The sequence below is a fragment of the Vulpes lagopus genome, chromosome 1, assembly GCF_018345385.1.
Source record: "Vulpes lagopus strain Blue_001 chromosome 1, ASM1834538v1, whole genome shotgun sequence".
Classification (NCBI taxonomy): Eukaryota; Metazoa; Chordata; class Mammalia; order Carnivora; family Canidae; genus Vulpes; species Vulpes lagopus.
In genome coordinates this window covers 102,333,314-102,353,730 of record NC_054824.1, presented here as the reverse complement: position 1 = coordinate 102,353,730, position 20,417 = coordinate 102,333,314, and the positions used below count along the sequence as shown (strand labels likewise).

The window sequence follows — 20,417 nt, the reverse complement described above, 5'->3', positions numbered from 1 at the left end:
GATCAGATCTTGGTTTTAGAAATTTAATTCTGATAGGTTAAGTGGAAGATGAATTACGGTCGAAGAGAGAACTTGATTCAAATAAACCAACAAGGAAACAGTTATAATTGTTCCAACAGGAGAGAATGTAGAACACAGTGGTGGAGTTGGAGAGGGAGGGCGGATCTGGAAATAACCAGGGGGAGAGACGTTGACAGAACATTTGACTAAATGAAGGTAGCGAGATGAGGATTCAAAAATTATTCCTGGGTTTAGCATGACTTCAAATGTCACAATTCCAAGTATTGTAATGAGAGTTTTTCTAAGAGCTATTGGCCCCTTTCCTATCCTTTCAAAGAGGCTACTGAACATAATTTTGCTTAAGAATAGAGACACCAAAATGAACATTATCTATGTTACTTTACTGTAGTCTGTAGTAAAGCTTTATTTACATTTGTGAGACTTTATTTTCTTTTTCTGTTTTAGACAACTCTCCTTTGTCCATTGTAAGAGGCCTATATATTAAAGATTCCCTGTAATTTCTAGTTTACTGATTCTAACAAGGGGTGGATAGGAAAATCAGAGCAAAGTCACAAAGGAAGTACACTCATGAGTGGAAATTATATGAACAGGAATCAGGGAGTGTTTCCTATGGGGTAAAGAGAAAACTTGTCCTGAGGCTTTGTAACAGGTATGTGTGTGTGTGTGTGTGTGTGTGTACACACTCAGGGACTTTATTCACTGTATATTTCAAGACAGTATATTGAAGGGTTTAGATGAACAGTAGCCTGACTCCAGATGGAAAGATTTTATTTTTATTAATATATAGATTTCATGTGTTTTATATAAGTGAAAAAATTACTAAATTAGTTCATTGTGGGGATCCCTGGGTGGCTCAGCAGTTAAGCGCCTGCCTTTGGCCCATGGCATGATTCTGGAGTCCCAGGATCGAGTCCCACATCAGGCTCCCTGCATGGAGGCTGCTTCTCCCTCCACCTGTGTCTCTGCCTCTCTCTCTGTGTCTCTTTCTGTGTCTCTCATGAATAAATAAATAAAATCTTTAAAAAAATTAGTTCATTGTAACTCCATTGTTAACAGTAGAAATGCAGCGTGTTATAAATGTAGTGCTGTAGATCAGACATTGGCAAAACTATGGCTCACAGGCCAAATCAGGCCTGCCACCTGTTTTTATGTTTGTTTTTCTTTTTTTTTTTTTAAATACCTCAAGACCTAAGAACAGTTTTTGAACTTATATATATATATATATATGGATATATATATAAATAAGATATATATCTTATATATATTATAAGATATGTGAGATACATATATATCTTTATTCATTTTAAAGATTTTATCTATTTTAAAGATAGATCTAGATCTAGATATTTATTTAAAAAGTTAAATAAAAAAGGTTAAATATAAGAGACCATATAAGCCCATAAATCCTAAAATATTTATTATTTGGACTTTTGCAGAATAAAATACACAGACCCTAGTTATGAATAATGGCTTACTTCTCATATGTGCCTTTTGCTGTCACCTCTGTTTTGTTTATTCGCTGAATGAGTGCTAAACTCATTAAAGACAGGAACAAAGCCATAGATCTGTGTATCTCCCTGAGCATTTGGCACAGTGCATCACAATCATTCATATCTGTAATTCTGTGATTAGAAAAGTTTATATAGATCACAAAGCTTCCTAACATTTGTAGGATCCAAAAAAGGGAAGAGGGAGAATGATAAATTCTGTAGAAAAAAAAAAGAAGCAGCAAAAGATATTCTTATAAGAATCCCAGTTTGAGCTGTCAAGGACCCTCCAAGGCTCATTTCTTCTTCTTCTTATTTTTTTACCTTGTACAAATATAATTAGACTTTTATAAAACATACCTTGGAAATAGACAGGCAGTTAACAAAATGTGCAACCATCTAAGTTTTAAGCATTATATGACTAATGCCATTTTAAATAAGGAATGAATTTGTGATGAGCAAAATGGAAGCTTTATTGATCTTCTAAAAAAGAGGTTCTGTGAAAATGCGTGGCATACTCAATAAAATCTGCTTTCTAAAAGGATATATTACTCCTTTGACTGTATCAGTTTATCTTATCTGCTTTGAAATTGAATAATAACTTCTGTAACATCAATTTGAAATAATTCATATTTGGGGATGCCTGGGTGGCTCAGTGGTTGAGCATCTGCCTTCGGCTCAGGTTGTGACCCTGGGGTCCCGGGATTGAGTCCCACATTGGGTTCCCCGCAGGGAGCTTGCTTCTCCCTCTGCCTGTGTCTCTGCCTCTCTGTGTGTCCTTCATGAATAAATAAATAAAATCTTAAACAAAGAACATTTGAAATAATTCATATTTATTTAAAATATATTTTCTGTAATATATTTGTTTAATAGAAAATAGGTTGTTAAAAGAACAAATAGGCAACATTGTTGTGCTTCACTGTATAGTCTCTGTGCTGATAGTGCCTTAGTGTGAATATGACCTGCTTTCTGGGTTGTCTGCAAAAGGCAAACCTGTTTTCAGCTTCCTCATCTGTAAAGTGGGGATGATACTACGTCTTTCTTTATTGAATTTATGTGAAGATTATAAATAAGGCAATATATGTAGACCCCACAGTGCTGAAAACATAACTAGTAACTTTAACCGTAACTTTTCTTTTCATTATCTCCATGCCAAGCAGTGTTTGGCTGTATTCATTGCAGGGATGGAATGTATAGGATGTGTTGTTCAAAAGAGTTTTAATTTTTAGTCTCAAATCTCCATAATTTCTGGGAATCCCTTTCAGGAATGGACTTAAGAGAGAAAAAATATTGTTCTGCCTTTCTGAAGCTATTTCATTTAATTAACAGGATGTAAGTTAGCATCCACAACACTTCTATATTTTGAAGATTACACCATATTTTTAAAATGATAAAGATATAACTCTCACAGTTCTATTTTTAATGGACTGAAATGGATAATTTGAATTTCTGATAATCACAAAAGGCTTCCTCTTTTGGTCTTATGAACAGAGCACAACATAAAAGTGGCTATTTGTTTATGGGGCCATTAAATTCATAGTCTCACATAACCATCACATTAAAAAAATCAGGGAGTAAAGGAGTATTTTAAACAATTGTAACAAAAATCAGATCATATTAAAAAAACAACAACACAGCAACCACAACAATAATTAGATGATGCATTCCACTATAGACAGCAAAATTGAGAAAGATTATGCACCATGTAGCTGACATATCAGCAATATTTTGCTTCAGGTTGTGTATGATATTCAATATTGAAAAGTATGCTCTTCCACAGATGTCAAGTTCTAAAAGAGCTAAAAGCAATTCTTAATAGCTTAGAATACCAAGTAAAAATGCACACTAGTGTGTAAAAGGCACATCCTGATTTGGGTTGTAATTCCAAATAAACTCACATCTACTCAGCTGGATAGAACTTGATGCTATTTATTATCATTAGTATCCTTAACCATTTGGATAAAACCTATAGAAGTTGGTTCTTAAATATAAGCATCACGTGTGTAATAAGGCACCTGCTGTTTAAGAGTCTCGATTTTCTGTTTTAAGAGGCACGCTGATTCACAAAGCAGGGAGGGAGGACCCTGCATTGTAAGGGTAGAGCCCAGTTGGACCATGTTAGAACAGTATGATTTCAGCTATACAACATTCTGGAAAAGGAAAACCCGTAGAGAGTAAAGCAATCAGTGGTTGTCAGGGAGGGATGAATCGGTGGAACATGGGATTTTTAGGATCGTGAAGCTATTCCGTATGAAACTGTAATGGTGGATACGTGATATTTGTGCATTTTTCAAATCCTGTAGAGCTGAACCCTAATATGACTACGGGCGTCAATAATATATCAGTGTTGTCCCATCCGTTGGTACAAGGGCACCATGCTAAGGCAAGACGTCGGTCAGAGGGGAAAGCGTGTGCAGCAGGTGGAGAGGAGAGAGGGTACGTGGCATTTGACTTTCTGCTTATTCTTTCTGTAAACCTAAAAATTCTCTGAAAAACAAAATCCGCTCATTCGTTTTTAAAAGTAGTGTACACGAAGCATTTTGTCAAAGTAGGAGGGGACTGCTCAAGTCATCTTCAAGAAATGAACACCGCAGACATCCCACAATCAGAGAATTGTAGAACTTGAAGATAGCCAAGGAAAAATGTTTTCTCTCCCCTTCAAGATTCCCAAGGAGAGACATTTTACCACTTTCTTTCATATTCTAGGATTTATTTACCTTATGAGTCCACCAAACTGCCCTTTTTATTAATAACTCTGTCTTCTCTGAAGTGAAGAGCGATTTAATCAGTAGCCTTCTTTTATCACCATTCTCTGCTAGAGTTTACTCAAGTAAATTATGGCTTTGTTTTTGTTTTTTGTTTTTGTTTTTTCTGTTTTGATTCTGACAAAATGAGCCCAACACCTCGAGTCCTTTGTCATAAATGTAAGCTACATGAATCAATAGACGATGGACAAAAATAATTCATCCATAGGAAGCCTATCATTTAAAATTTGTATTTCTAATATGGGACTGTCCAATTCTAGAAAGTAAAACACAATTTATTATAGAACATGTGTAAGGGACAGTTACTTTTTATATTGACCCTTACAACTTTGTTCCCAAACTGGATTATGTTCATTTTTTAATGTAATAGAGGACAAAATTCTTGACTCTCCAGAAATGATTTGACTAAGCTTTTGTTCAAAACTGAATTTCATTCACTGCTTTGATAATGTCAAAATCCACACCTCAAATAAAATGTCTTTATTGAAATAATCAAACAACAAATACCCATTTTCAAGAAAAGGTAAAACCACAAAGGATAGTTACGTGTTGAAGTTGACAGTTGCCAAGGGAAGATGCAATAGAGAGCCCATGTTGTGTGTAGCTTATTTCTGGAATAAGACTGCAGATGAATTAAAATGTTACTGTTTGAACCTTTTGAAGTGCCAATTGTCCATGAAATGATAAATACCCCTGAAGACACGATAATAAAATGCCCAACAAAACTATGAAGGGCATAATTTTGGTGAACGTGTGCTGTTTCCGAGTGTAATAAATTATGCTATCATCATAGCTATGGGAGGACAAAAGAGATTATATTTTCATTTTATATGAAGAATAAGCACTCGGTCCTAGCATATTTCAAATCAGTTTTCTATTGTCTAATGCTCAACATTAAGGGCTCTTTAATTACCTTAGAAAATAATGTTTTGTATTAATTTGTATTTCAACTATTTGGAATTTATAAATTTCTATTCAAAATGATTCATGGAATCAAGTTAAAATCAGAATATATTTCTTTTCCTGTATTTGCTGTGCTTTAAATTTACACTTCTCTCAATTTGTAGGTGTTAATCATGAGCACTATTTTTTCTCTTCTGTACTCAAAGACAGCTGTTGATACAAAGCTATGAGATTATGACTATCTTACCTAGCAAGTTGAAAACTAATAGCTTGATTATTCAATCATAAATCCTTCTTTTGTTATTTTTTATCCTCTTTTGACAATATGATAATACATCATGAGGCTTACTAAAATATTTTACTTTATCATCTCTCTTTTACTCTGTTTCTTTCTGTGCATACACACATATACACAAATAAACGCACATACATACACATGCCTATTCCGTACTAGAATGTGGATTTGGCCCCCATAATTAGACAACTGCATGTTGCAGTTGCGATTCCCACATCATGGCTTCCTACTAACCTAGTTGCAATATGATGATATTAGTATAATCCTCTGCAAGATCTCTCCTTAATTACATAGAGCAAGTACGGAGATTAACTAGTTGAAGCAGGCTGAGTTTTCTGGAAAGTGGTTGCCAAGCTGAAGTTAGGTATGTGAAAGATTTATTTCTCATAGGTGAGAAATACCTGTGGAAGGAAAGAGGAGGCAGGTTGGGTTATGGGTAGTTGTCAGACCTGGTTGCTGACCCTACAGAGTCTTTGCTAAGCTAGCATGGACCAACAGAGCAAAGCCTATGCATTCAAGGAGTCCTGTGTGGAGAAAAATGGCTACACTCTTGCCCAAGACCTTGAACCATCATTGATTGAAGGCCACTCTGGAACATATAGGACTTTACCTTAAAATCTAAGGTGAGCCTTGTATGAGCAAAGAGCTAGAGGCTGTCAGTCACACTCATCAAAAGTGGGCAGCAAATTCTCTCTCACAGGGGGATCTGAATGTCTCATCTCCATGTCTGTACAGTCCACTTTTTTAAAAATTTTTATTTATTTATGATAGTCACAGAGAGAGAGAGAGAGGCAGAGACACAGGCAGAGGGAGAAGCAGGCTCCATGCACCGGGAGCCCGACGTGGGATTCGATCCTGACCCGGGATCGCGCCCTGGGCCAAAGGCAGGCGCCAAACCGCTGCGCCACCCAGGGATCCCTACAGTCCACTTTTTGAACTATGTAGCTTCACTTTGCCACATAGGTTCAGGGAGCAGCTTTTTTAAACATCGGTGGGGCCTCTTTGTTTCCTTTTTTTAAAGATTTTATTTATTTATTCATGAGAAACACAGAATGGAGAGAGAGAGAGAGAGAGAGAGAGAGAGAGAGGCAGAGACACAGGCAAAGGGAGAAGCAGGCTCCATACAGGGAGCCTGAGATGGGATTTGATCCTGGGTCTCCAGGATCATGCCCTGGGATTATGGCGGCGCTAAACCACTGAGCCTCCTGGGCTGCCTGGTGGGACCTAATTCTGGGGAGAAACCTGGAATGGGGGAGATTGGAGACTTCTCTGCAGTTGGTCTTGAGGTTGCAATTGGTGTTCATCATTATCCACAATTGATCACTCTGAGGTATCACCTCTATTGATCTTGGTGGATTACCTCATGGTATGACCCAAATTCCCATTCCTTAACATTCTGAGTGCTTGGTAACCATATATTTTTAAGGCCAGAGTTGCTGTACTTGTTATAGCAACACAATTATAACACAATTATAATTGTTTACCCAATTCATTCAGGTATTGACCCTGAGATGTTACTTCAGCTACCCCTATACCAGGAAATTCTGATGTTCTCATTGTACCACCTTGTTGATGTTGAATTTAGCTTATGGTTTCCAAATTCATGGAACTCCATCCTCATGTTCTTCATTATAAAGTAGTTTCTTTGTTTTTTTTATGGTCAACATTCTATCTCTACCAAGGTCCAGCAGTATGCCAAGTTACTCTTTTTTAAAACATATGTAATTCTCTAATAGAGATGACATGGACTTACTCCAGAAACTGAGGGGCCTATGATTTCCACTGAAGCTCGCCATAAAGTCCACATTGCATCTTCCACCACTGTAACCTCCAGCAATATGGTAAACTGGATTGTCTGAGTGTCAGAACTGTCTGCACTGCAGTATGGACCTGGTGCCAAGACCTTTCCTGTTCCGGATCTTGTTCACACTTGTAGCCTCTCATGTAATCCTTTGTCTGGGTCAGTAGATTATTCCTAGGTGTGGAGCATGTTATCTATAGAATTTAAGAGACTTTCCTAGCATTGGGTGTTGTTTTTAGTAGGTAATGGGTGTAAGAGGCAATAATTTGTCTTTTGCTTGGAATGGGGAAGTATTGGCATATCCCTGGTCATTGGACCTCTAATTTTTTTTTTTTTATTTGTGGCTAAAGCATTCAATTTGTAATTCTTTGTGGGGTTTACCTCCCAACCTTGGAAGCATATGTAATTTGACCAGATCAGATAGCTACTTCTGGCTCATCCTGCCTAATCAGCAGACCATCATTGTAATCAATCATGATATTCTATGAAATGTTCAGATAATCTACATCTTTCTGTGATAGATGGAGATAGAGAATAGAATGGTTAGCCATGGGGCAAAATCCAGTCGATATTGTGGTGCATTCTATGTGAGGGTGGATGATTTCTGATTTCCTTTCTTGATTGGGATGGACTAGAAAGCCTTAAAAAACTGACGCATATTATGTACTTGAAGCTGTATTCATATGCCCTAGTAACAATACCTTTATCCGATGTGTAGCTGTGATTGATCCTACTATTTAATTGAACTTTTAGTAGTCTAAACTGATATTCCAGGATCTATTCAATTTGGGCGGGGGCCAGATTGGTAAATTAAGTAGACATTTAATAAAAATCACTTCCTTTGTTTTCTTGGATCTTTAGTGCATTAATCTTTATTTTTCCTCTCACTCCCAAAAGGCAGTACTATTCTCCCCTGACTGGAGGGGCATGCAGTTTCAGAGGCTTTCACTTGGCCTCCGTTGCTATGATAGCTCTTATGCCATTGCCCAAAGAGCCAATGTGGGCATTACTAAAACTGTGAACGGTGTTATTCTTTAAAAAACAGCATCTGGGAACAGTGCTTGGATTGACAGTCCTACATGACCTATGGTAAACTAGAATTGAGCCAAAACTTAATTCACCATTTGGCACTTCGTCAAATGCTCCTACTCTAAGAGGGGCTTATGATAATGCTTGAAGTCCTCAAGTATCAATGTCAACTAAACCCTGTGTCCAATAATCCTTGAAAGTCTGTTTATTCCTCTGAGCCCAGCGTATAGTCATCCACATGAGTAGCCATAGATCCCTTTGAGGAAGGACTGGAGGGATTATTATACTGGCTATGGTATTTCAGGTTTTCCTCTGCAGATCATCAGTCATCTGTTCTGTAGGTTCTGGCTGCAATTTGAAAATCTATGTAGATTTGGAAACTGGCAAGGTATTATAATTTTTATTGGAGTGACTACTTTCAGCTTTGTGTTCATCATCTACACACACACACACACACACACGCACACACGCACACACACCACTGAAGTGGTACCTTTGTTGGCTGTCATTTATTGGACCCTTGTTGTCTTTGAAACATCTTCATGACTCTTTATGTGTTGGATGCCCTTACCCGAGGGGACCATTACAAATTTGTCTGTCATTATGATGTATACAACCCGCTGGTTTTTGGTGGTTCAACACTACCACCTGCCTCCTATTGCTTGGAGGCCATATCACCATTCCCATTATTTTCAGCAAGTTCTAAGACAGCCTCTCTCCCATCAGCCCTGACATGACCTGACTGTGGGAAGCTGTAACTGAAGTTCTTAATGAGGCCTGTTACTAAGTATTTTTCTCACGAGTGTATTTCTGATAGCCTTGGGTGAATGGTGTATCTTTAAGGTCATGGAACATAAATCTCTGAATGTTCTCATAATTCTCTGAGTGACCTCACGTAATCTTCAGACCTCATTTGGTATATTCATTCCAGTATGTCTACTTTCCCTGGCCTTTAATCCCTTATTTTCTGCTCTGGCAATTTAGGCATTTTAATCTCACTCATTGTGGCCATTATGTTTTCTAAGCTTCTAGAAAGCTTGGTCCTAGCACCAAGTTTGCGCCATGCCCTAGGGGTCATGAAATAAAATCCTATATACCAAACTAGTGCCCCAAGTCAACAAACTTCCCTTTTTCCAGGCTTCCGTTCTAGTTCCTTTGAACCAGCATCCTCAGATTCCTGACTCACTGTTCCTAGTGATAAATGCTTTCTCATTCTAGCAGTTACTTTAGGGTAATATCTTTGCTGCCCTATTAGTCCCAGCATGGCTTAGCTGAGATATGCAGCTACTTCACTGTAATTATAGGCCTGCAGGGAAAAAGATGGTGGCATTTCTGGAAGGGGCCTTGTGAGAACAAAAAAAATCTGTATTTTCTTCCTGAAACAAGCACTAACTCTTAACAAGAGTGTGGGTGGATAGAGCAATTTTTTAGGCTCAGGTGGTCCGGACAAATCCAAGGAGTGAAAATCTTCAGAGACATCTACATCAATATTCCAAAACCACGTGTCAGGTCCTGGGTTTTCCTAAATAGGGTCCTGAATTTGGGTTAACAGACCTACCTCAGTTCAACATTTGATGATTTTTAATGTTCAGCCACTTTGGTAGCTTCATTTCTTTTTTTCACATTTCATAGTTTTGTTGAGACTTTTTATTGCTATAGTAGGTCCAATTTTGATGGTCATGATCATATCAAATATTTCTTATTATAAATAGCAGATTCAAAGTTGGCTGTGTGCCTTAGATGCACACACACAAACACACAATATTGTACACTCCTGCATGTAAACTTATGGAAATACACATTCTTTTTTATTAAAAGCACAATCATATAAAATTAATACAGGGTTTGTTAAGCTTCCATTCACCTTTTTCCGTTTGCCAACTGCATGTGATAAGGCTCCTTTTTGTTTCCAAATTCTCTGTTCCTCACACTAAATTTCCAGTTCTTAGGTATTTGCTTTCAACTTTTCATTATTTAGCTAAAGCATCAACTCAATTTAGTAACAACATCTAATTCCTCAGTTCTTACGTCTATTATTTACCTTGTATATTTCAAATGTTTGAATCATGGCACTGACCAGGGTAGTCTTCTCCCTCAGGCCAACAGAACACACTACCAGTGAGTATTTCAATAATTGGACTGCCACGTTGTACCAAGAACAGCCCTTTCCACCAGTCCTACTTTGAATTGGATCTGAATGGATTATCTTCTTGTCTGTCACAATAGAGTTTAAAGTTGAAGATATCTGGATTCTTTGCTTCTTCTCTACCTCTCCTTTATGGAATATGGAGTGTAAGCTGAAAATAAAGGACAAAGTTGGAGAATTTTTTTTAAAGCCCAGCTACCCTATTATTATCATGCCCTTGGACAGGGCTTACAAACAAACATGCAATATTAATTTCCCATGGCTACTCTAACAAATTACCACAAATTTTGCAGCTTAAAGCAATCCAAATTTATTATCTTACAGTTCTAGAGGTTGGAAGTCCTAAAATTAAAATATCTTCACTGCTGTGTTCCTTCTGAAATTCTAGGGGAGAATTCATTTCCTTGCCCTTTTTAGCTTCTGAAGACCACTTGTGATTCTTAACTCATGGCTTCATCTTGCATTTTCATGGACTAATACACAATAGATTTTGATATCTGAAAACAATTGGGGATTTCAAAAATTAGATAAAACCACAATGGATGCGTTCTGAAAACTCTAGGCAAGATACATCTTTTTGATGTCAGAGCTACATGGAAGGTCTCAGGATTTTGGGTCATATCTGGGAAACAATGGGAAGAAAAAAGGAAGAAAAGTGGGTTTCTGAATTGGAGTTTTTACAGAACAGGAAAACAACAGTTTATCTTTTATAAAAATGTAAATAATATAATTATTTGATAATAAATAAATTAAAACTGTTAAACAAAATTGGAAGACTGAGCACTAAACTGCCTTGTAAAATTTTACAGAAATAAATTTATTTATAAATTTATTTGTTTATTTATTTGCTGAGCTGAGTTTTATTTACTAGTATTGGAAAATCTCATTTAATTCACTGAGGGGGACGTGATTTTTTACTTCAATTGTTACTTTCATTGAAACTTAGAGATGTAAATCAGCTAGTGAATAATGTCAGAAAACAATTCTCCACCAGTCTTCTGAATTTCCATACTTTTTGTGAAGAAGTGTTGATAGTTTTTGTTCTAGACTATTTATTCAACGATGACAGTGTAGCAAACAGGCTTGGGAGGTAGAAATATAATAGTCTTCTTACAGAGAGGAAGGCAGATTTGTTTTCAGTCTAGGAAAACAAAGATAATGTCTCTCTACAGGGCAAAGACTGGGCATGTATCACAACGACCACTCATAAGATAAAGGCCTCCTAAGCTCTCAGTGCCTCATTCTGATACAGGATATTTTGCATGTAGCATCCACTTGGGCCTTTGTGTATAACACTCATGGTACTTGGGTCAAGAGGAACCAATATGAACCGGGAGTTCATGATGCCTGCTGTGCCTTGCATAATGAATCCGTTTGTGATTAAAGGGTTTAATCCTTCTGCCAGCATCTATGACACTGTGTCTAACTTGTTAGCTTACAAGGAAAGCAAAATTTCAGATTCTTCACAGTTCTTAAAGATGGTAGGAGCAATATTAGAATTTGGGCCATCTGACTCTCGAGACCTCACTTGAAACCAAGAATTTGAATATCACACAATGTCTACTGATACAGCCAGCTAAAAAGAAAGTGGTATAAATATAATAAATAAATTTGTCAGTTCCCGTAGTAAGATCAAATTTGATCTTCCAATGTTGGCAATAGGAGAATATCTTTACTTCATAAACCACTCTATCAATATTGTTGTTTTCCAAAGTCTAGTTGGCAAAACACTACTCTAGAAGAATGGCCCACAGAACATCTTGAGCAAGTAAATTGGGAGAAAAGCAATCTTGGCACAACTTATCCTTCTTAGAATTTCCTAACACACTAGCAGTTATACTCTCTGAGAAATCCTACAGTAAAGAAAATCATTTGACTTCTTTTACCACAAATATCCCAGACTAATTGATAACAAAACTTCTACTAGCATCCTATGGATCTAGTGTCCCACTAAACACATTTTGGGAATTACTGATTGGGATGGATATATCCCCTGGGCCTATTCCCATCCTGCTATAGCAAAGCTTTGAAAAACTTCTGGTTTAAATGGTTGTACCTGTAGATAAGGAAAGATTTGTGAGTCCACACTTCAACTATAGCAATTATTTTGAACCTTGGATTAACAATAAAATAATCAGAGTGATGCTAAAAAGTTGATTTGTTTAAAACTCCCTGAGCTAATCTAAAGAGTAGTGAGTAAAGCACAACAGTGATAGAGCAGTAAAGCAGAAACTCCTGGGGAAATCAAAGGGAACAGAAATCTAGAGTCTATAAATTTTTCTGTCAATATGGTAACTACTAGCTACATGCCACTGTATAAATTTTACTTTAAATTAAGGTAATTAAACAAAATTAAAAATTCTATTCCTGTCATACTGGCCACATTCCAAATACCCAATAGGCACATGAAGCTAGCAGCTACAGTCTTGAAGCACATCTATATAATGTTTCCATCAACACGGAAAATTCTGTTGCACAGTGCTGCTATGTAAGGTCAAGAGTTCTCTCCCTACATGTAGTTAAACTTGAAGGCTGTAGGTTTGTAGTATTCAAGACAGCCAGTATTACTCACTAGGGGAAGAAGGGGGACGTGGAGGAAAACCTGTATGTAATATATGTGATATACGTATGTATGGGTGTGCACACGTGTGCATACATGTGCTGTGGAACAAAGGTAATTGTCTCATTTCTATAGTGCTGTAAAATGTGCAATGCTCTAAAATTGTAGAATATTATTTTAAAGCTGATGTAATAAAATATTTTAATGAAAGATTTAACATCCTTGGAAACCCAGTTTTAAGAATTTTTCCAATTAATTGGGGTTTATTGTCTTAATATTACTTCCCAGAAGGACTTTCTTTAATGTCATTACTATTGATCTTTCTCCCTGATGTTTCCTGATTTCTCTGGCTCTTGTCCTGAAATGACCCCATAAATAGGGAAGAAATCATGACCAATAGTTTTGTCAACTATTTTACAAGATGTTATTAACTTCAAGATCTGAAACTATAATCTAGGTTTTTCTTCAATATACTCCCTACCGAAGGCTAAGAAATATTTCAGGGAACAAATGAAAATAGGCAAAGAGAATTATTTGGTGTTATGAAAATATCTCATTGTTTTGATACATAAGAAAAAAAATTAAGTTTTTGCAATAGTGCTTTTAATACTTAGCTATTCAATAAAAACTGTGGAGAAATAATAGTGTCCTCTATACAATTTTATGGTTATCAAGCATGTGCCATTTAATGGATGACATGAAGTATATGAGAAAAAACAACCCTTTCTTTATAATTTCTCATATCATTTAAAACAATAACACTTGGCTACAGGGAAGAATTCTTTGCTATTTCCTTTCTATGGGAAACCTGAGAAAGAGAAAATCCGAGCAAATAATCTGCTGACTCTTAAACCAGGTTTATTAACTACAAACTTTCATCAAACAGGAAAATAGAAATATTTGTTGATGAGTGACATAAGGACCATTATTAACACCCTAATATCGCCTTCATGTTTCTGTCATTTTATGGAATAAAGGGAAATGGCTAAATGCTCTAATTCTTTCTTATATTGTGCACTTAGTGTGTTTTTATTCACTGCAATTTTGCAAGGAATGTATGAGATTAGAAAACAGTATTGATTAAATTTAATAATAGCCTCAGTAACGGTAAAAACTATGCCCAAATGAGACATTTTGAACAGTAAAGAGCATTGAACTGTAGAGATAATAAAAGAATATTATAATCAACTCTATGCCCACAAATATGATAACCTGAATGAAACAGACCAATTTTTTGAAAGACTAAGTCTGTCAAAACCCAACAAGAAGACATAGACGATCTGAATAGGCCTATATCTATTAATGAAATAGAAATAATAATTAATAACCTTCCCAAAAACAAAACACCAGGCTCAGATAGGTTCATTGTGAATCCTACTAAACATTTACAGGTGAAATTATATCAATTTTCTACAATCTCAGCAGAGGGAATATTCCCTACTTCATTCTATGAAGTTACCATTACCCTAACACCAAAACAAAGACATTACAAGAAAACTATAGGTCAATATATCTTATGAGCATAGATATAGGAATCCCCAACAAAATATTAGCAAATAAAATTCAACAGTGTATATAAATCGCACACAATGACCAAGTGGGATTTATCCTGACTATGCAAGGCTCATTCAACATTCAAAAATCAATGATCACATCAATAGGCTAAAGAAGAAAAACCACATGAGCATATCAATAATACAGAAAAAAAGCATTTGAAAAAAACCATGATACAGACTCTCAGCAAAGTAGGAAGGGGGGGGCTTCCTCAACTTGATAGAGAACACCTACAAAATACTTAAAGCTAACATCATATTTAATGGTGAAAAACTTGAAACTTTCCCACTAAGATCTGAGCAAAGGCAAGACTGTCCCCTGTCACCACCACTGCTTTTCAACATCCTTCTGGAAGTCTTGACTAATGCAATAAGACAGGAAAAGGAAATAAAAGATACACAGATTGAGAAGGAAGAAATAAAAACTCTTTGTTCTGAGGGGACCTGATTGTCTATATAGAAAATCCAAAAGAGTCAATGAAAAACTCCTGGAGATCACTTTCTTATGCACCAACAATGAACAGTACAATATGAAAAACAAAACAAAACACAATACCATTTACATAGGCACTCCCCCAAAAGGAAATATTTATGTATAAACCTAACAATACATATATAAGGTCTATATGAACAAAACTATAAAACTATAAAATGAAAGATATAGACGAAGAGCTTAATAAGTAGAGAAATATTCTGTGTTCATGGATAAGCAGACTCAAGATATCAGTTCTTAACAATTAGATCTATAGATTTAATTCAATGTCAATCAAAATTTCAGCAAGTTACTTTGTTGGTACTGATAACTAATTCTAAAGAAGAAAAAGAGAAGAAAAAGACCCAGAATAGCCAATACAATATTGAAGAAGAACAAAGTCGGAGGATTGAAACTACATGATGTCAAACTTAACATAAAGCTGCCGTAATTAAGACAGTATGGTATTGGTGAAAGAATAGGTAAGTATATCAATGGAACAGAATAGAGAGCCCAGAAATAGACCCGCATAAATATGGGCAACTGATATTTGACAAAGGAGCAAAGGCAGTGTAAAGGAATAAAGATAGTCTTTTCAGCCAATAGTGCTGGAGCAACTGGACATGTGCCTGTGAAAAATGAATTTGGACACAACTTATACCCTTCACAAAAGTTAACTCAAAATAATCATAGACCTAGATATAAAATGTAGAACTACAGAACTCAGAAGACAACAGAAAAGAATCTAGATGACCTTGGGTATTGCCTTTGTAATTACAAAGGCAAATTCATGAAAGAAATAATTGATAAGCTGAATGTCATTAAAATTTAAAACTTGTGCTCTGCAAAATATATTGTCAAGATAATGAGAAGAAAAGCCCCAAGTTTGAGGGGAAATATTTGCAAAAGACATATGTAAGAAAGAACTGATAGGGAAAATATGCATAGAGCTCTTCAAATCCAACAATGTGAAAAGAAACAACCGAATTTAAAAATGACCTCAGATTTGAACAGACAACTCACCAAAATGTATATATGGATGTCAAATATGCATATGAAAGGATGTTCAACAGCATATATCATCAGGGAATTGAAAATTAAAACAATGATGAGATACCAAGACCTGCCTATTAGAGTGACCAAAATCCAAAACACTAACCACACCAAACACTGGTAAAGATGGGGAGCAACTCGTATTCATCATTGTTGGGAATGCAAAATGGTACAGCCATCTCGGAAGACAGTTTGGTAGTTTCTCATAAAGCTAAACATACCTTCCCATAAAATTGTGCTCCTTAGTATTTACCCAAAAGGGTTGAAAACCTTTGTCCACGCAAAACCCTACACACAGAGGTTTATAGCAGCTTTATTCATCATTGCCAAAACTGGGAAGCAAGCAAGATGTCCTTCAGTAGATGGATAAACTGTAGTACATCCAGTCAGTGCAATATTGTTCAGTGCTAAAATAAATATGCTTCAAGCCATGAAAAGACGTGGAGATTTCATATTACTAAGTACGCGTGTATTGATACATATTGCTAAGTGTTAAAAGTAGTTTAGGAAGGAGTGCAGACCTAATGATTCCAACTGTATGACAAGACTACAGAGACAGGAAAAGAATCAGTGGTTGCCAGGGGTCACTAGGGAGGGAGCTATGAATAAGACACAGAGGATTTTTAGAGTACTGAAACTACTCTGTATGGTACAATAATGGTTCATACATGTTGTTACACAGTTGCCCAAACCCAGAGAATGTACAAAACCAAGCATGAACTTTAATGTAAACTATAGGCTTTGGCTGATAATATGTCAGTGCAGGTTCTCACGTGTAACAAATGTACAACTCTAATGAAGGATTTTGGGAGTGAGTGAGGCTGTACGTATGTGAAGGCAGGGTTGTATGGAAGTCTCTGCACCTTCTGCTTGATTTGATGATGAACCCAAAATAGAATAAGTAAAAAAGTCAGTTAAAATGTTTTCGCATAATTTTTTGCCTGCACCTTTATTAGAATCACACAAATTCAATAAGGTAGGAGATTATCAATCATAGATATAGGCATAGCGAATACAAAATTGTATATATAATTAAATGGATATTATATTAATATATTCTACATTAATTTATATTTAGATTAAATACATATGTAATTTTTCTAAGCAGTTAGCAGACAATAATATATGGCTTTAGGAAATATTAAATTAATGCCTTTCTTTGTAATACAAATAAAACTATACATTTAATAATATATAAAAATGGAAAATAACAAGAGGCTTGTGTGAATTAAGAACACAGAGCTGGTTGGGGCATCTGGGTGACTCCATCGTTCAGTGTCTAACTAACTCTTGATTTAGGCTCAGGTCATTATCTCTAGGACGTGAGACTGAGCCTCACCTCAGATTTTGCACTCTGCGGGGAGTCGGCTCTAGATTCTCTCTCTCTCTCTCTCTCTCTCTCTCTCTCTCTCTCTCCCCCTCAAATTAATAAATCCTTTTAAAAAAAGAACACAGGTGTGGCATGCAAGGTTGACACAATTTTATTTATGTATTTATGTATTTATTTTTATCCTTTAAGTAGGCTCCATTCCCAGTATAGATCCCAACACGGGGCTTGAACTCATAACCCTGAGACTAAGACCTGAGCCAAGATTAAGAGCCCAATGTTCAACCAACTGAGCCCCCCAGGTGCCCTGACATAACTATATTACATTAATATTACAATGTAGTAAATAATATCTCAAACTCAGGTATTTTTTTAGGAGTTTCCAGATAAAAAAGACCACAGCCTGAAGTAGAAGCAGTTGAATTAAACATCTCTCTCTGAAGTGCTCTAGTAGATAAAATTCCTTACCAAAATATCACTGAAAAGTAACCACGGGAGGGGGAATATTTTATTAAATATTAAATGATGCCTACTTCTAAGGCCAGCTCACAGCAACAGTAACAAAATGATTATATTTGAAAGCAAATGGGTGTGGAACAGGCCTGACAAAACAATCTACCCAGTACAGGCTATGATTTTCTTTTTTCTGGAAAGTAGCTAAACTTTGTTAATCTATGTATGTGCAGATATGCACTTCCAGTCCCCACTAGCTCAGATTATGGATGTTCCTTCTTGCGCATATTTCTGCTGCTTGGACTATGTTGATCTGCCCACTGAAGAAGAAGGGAAGATCTCCTGAGAGTCTTTTGTCTCTGTTCTGTTTTTCTTAGCCAGGGGAGTGCCGCTTGGAGGGCTAGGTTGCCTTGCTGGACAGTGTGCAATTGTAGGCATTTTGTAGGGACACTGCCCTTACTCCAAGGCTCTACCATCCTAGAAGCTGCAGGCTCCATCTCATTGTGTCACAAACTCCAGCTGACCGGCGTCTTCTCCAAGCCCTCCCTCCAGTCCCATCATCTCAAGCCGGCCTCTCTTCTAGCAGGCTCTGCACCCTCCCCTTACTTTACCGCCTCCACTAAGCCACCTTCTTCATTTTTCATAGACATCAAATTCCAAAGAGGTGCCTGTCTGGTATTTTGCTCCTGCATCAACATTAAGCCCACGCATTAAGTATGATATAAAGAACTCAAAAGTGAATTTATTTATTCTATTGTTCTGTCAAAATAGGTCTGTTGCTAGCAGGCCTCTAGGTATGCATATGCAATTCACAGGGTTATAAAAAGAAAGGAACAAATGCCAGGCACACAGCACCAAGCTGAGAGACCAAATGTTGAGCAGGGACAGTGAAAGAGCTGAGCGTGGAGGTTAGCAGCGAGACCCGGTACTGACTGCTATCTGGAATATCAAACATTCTAATGAATATGAAGCTTGATAAGATCCCCAAGTAATTGGGATGCCTGGCTGGCTCAGTGGTTGAGTGTTTGCCTTCAGCTCAGGGTGTGATCCCAGGGTCTTAGGATCCAGTCCCAGGTCGGGCTCCTTGCTGGGAACCTGCTTCTCCCTGTGCCTGTGTCTCTGCCTCTCTGTGTGTCTCTCATTAATGAACGAATGAATGAAAAAATGAATGAATGAATGAATGAATCTTAAAAAAAAAAAACAGATCCCCAAGTAATAAAGAAAGTGGGCATCAATGCCCACATGGCAGCCACATTGTGGCTAACAATTCAAGGATGAGATGAATAGGACAAAAAGGCATTTTGTAGTCTCCATCAGAGAAGGAATAGGCCCCTTTGGCTCCCAGAGCAGCACCATGGGTGTCGGTAAGAACAGGAGCCTTATAAAAGGTGGCAAAACGGGAGCCAAGAAGAAAGTGGTGGACCAATTTTCTAAGAAAGATTGGTATGATGTGAAGGCAACAGCTATGTTCTATATGAAATATTGGAAAAACACTAGTCACAAGAACTCAAGGAACCAAAATTGCATCTATGATCTCAAGGGTTATATTTTTTTCTAAAGATTTTATTTATTTATTCATTCATGAGAGACACACAGAGAGAGGCAGAGACACAGGCAGAGGGAGAAGCAGGCTCCATGCAGGGGGCCTGACATGGAACTCGAACCTGGGTCTCCAGGATCAGGCCCTGGGCTGAAGGCGTCACTTAAACCACTGAGGCACCTGGGCTGCCCACAAGGGTTGTATTTTTGAAGGAAGCCTTGCTAATCTGAAGAACGATGAACTTGCATTTAGAAAATTCAAACTAATTGCTCAGGATGTGCAGGGCAAAAACTGCCTGACTAATTTCCATATCACGGATCTTACCCGTGACAAAATGTGCTCCATGGTCAAAGGTGGCAGACCACGACTGACGCTCATGTTGATGCAAAGACTACCAATGGGTATTTGCTTCATCTATTTTGTGTTGGATTTACTAAAAAGAACCCAATAATCAGATTCAGAAGACCTTTCATGCTCAGCATCAACAGGTCTGCCAAATTCGGAAAAAGATGATGGAAATCATGGCCCGAGAGGGCCGACAAATGACTTGAAAGAAGTCATCAATGAATTGATTCCAGACAGCATCGGAAAGGATATAGAAGAAGCTGTCAGTCTATTTATCCACTCCGTAATGTCTTTCGTTAGAAAAGCAAAAATGCTGAAGAAGCCCAAATTTGAACTGAGAAAACTCATGGAGCTTCATGGTGAAGGTAGTAGTTCTCGATAAGCTACTGGGGATGAGACTGGTGCTAAAGTGGAAGAAGCTGATGGATATAAACCACCAATCCAAGAATCTGTTTAAAATTCAGACATTAAATGGTGACAAAAAATTCTTATTTGTGAAAAAAACAAAAAAGAAGGTATAGCAGGATACTATTTTAGTTCCTCCCTGCTAATGCCTAACAAGTTAATGCTATAACTAATGATAATTTGTGCAAAATATAGTAAATGTACCATTTGGTCTAAAGAAAAGATGGTGCTCCTGTTGGAGGTGATGGAAGTGCACCAAAGG

The 20,417-nt window shown here is 37.0% G+C and overlaps 1 pseudogene; it reads left to right on the top strand.

The window, feature by feature from the left end:
- Positions 1-19,219: 19,219 nt before the first annotated feature.
- Positions 19,220-20,207, top strand: LOC121471817 (annotated as a pseudogene).
- Positions 20,208-20,417: the final 210 nt, after the last annotated feature.